The sequence below is a fragment of the Nothobranchius furzeri genome, chromosome 10 (assembly GCF_043380555.1).
Source record: "Nothobranchius furzeri strain GRZ-AD chromosome 10, NfurGRZ-RIMD1, whole genome shotgun sequence".
Lineage (NCBI taxonomy): Eukaryota > Metazoa > Chordata > Actinopteri > Cyprinodontiformes > Nothobranchiidae > Nothobranchius > Nothobranchius furzeri.
In genome coordinates, this window is record NC_091750.1 from 62,582,949 (window position 1) to 62,584,301 (window position 1,353).

A 1,353-nucleotide genomic window follows, 5' to 3' on the forward strand; every position below is an offset into this window, starting at 1 on the left:
TAGCAATGTAATTGTGATATTATTTTAATGTTCTATAACGCAGTTACGTTCGTTTATATCTAACATCAACACGTTTTTAACTGAATGTTTCTTACTGTGTTTAACAAACATTTCAGATATATGAATTTCATTCAGTAAGAATCATCTTATGAATATCTGGAATGTTAGTTTGTACTAAGAACAACAGAATTTCAGATATCTGGAATACATATCCACTATACCTAATAAATGTAAAAATAAATAAATAAATAAATAAAAAATAAGCCATCTTAGGTTTTAAAGGATTTTGCAATATCTTAAATTCAGTTCCTACTTTTGCAGTTATGGATATCTTTGATTATAATTTTTTACAAGTAACAACATAGCTGTTGATGTCTTAATTTGCAATTTCCCAATAAGAATACAATTGGTACTAGAATGAGAGGCACAGGCTGACGGGGATATGCCCAACTTTTTAACTGTAGCCCAATTTATACTTCTCTGTCAGCTCTGCAAGGGAGAGACGCACACGCATTGATGGAGACATTTTAATTTCGGACTTCTCTGTCACTTGGTGTAGCAGTTAAAACATAATAATTGTTAGGTTCGTTGGCAGATCTGAAGCGTGACTGAGAGGATCTGTTGCCCAGATGCAGAGTGATGGAAATAACCAGCGTGGTTATCTCCTGAAGGTTTGGATGGAAGGTTTAGAGGGCTGGTAAGCCTGGAGACTCGATACAAAGTCTGGTGAGAACGATGACTGAGTAATGAATGAAACGCCGGCACTTCCTTAAGTAGTGTCGGAGTTGTAACGTGAGGAAATATGGGTTTTCTGGCACAATGGTGGTGCTGGACTCAGCTGGGTCAAAGCTGGGTCATTGAGAACTTTCACCCACAGATTAAGACCTGAACGCCAGCGAGTCTGGGAGGAAACCATAACATCTGCCACCTGCGGTACCAGAAGAAGGAGTTCTCATGGACAAGTAGTCATAACAAATCAAAACATAAAGTTTAAACTTCTTTTTCTTGATTTTAATGTTAAAGTAACCATTATCATTTTGCTCATTATAAATGTGTTTAATCAAATGAATGGTTCTTATGCTTTTGGGTAATTATAATGGATTAATGAATCCACACTTAAGTAGATAATGTTGAGAATGTTTGGTACTGACCTTCACACACACCCACACACATCTTCCCACAGTAAACTCCAGACACATTTGATGACGCACATGTTTGCTTTGAGAAGAGAAAGGCTTTTGGTAAGTTTCAGTCCTTATGATTCCAGTTCGTGCTTGACTACGAAAGAGAGAGGACGTGTGAACAACCGCTAACGGGGAACGGAGCCCATGGGCTCAATCCCCCCCCCCCCCC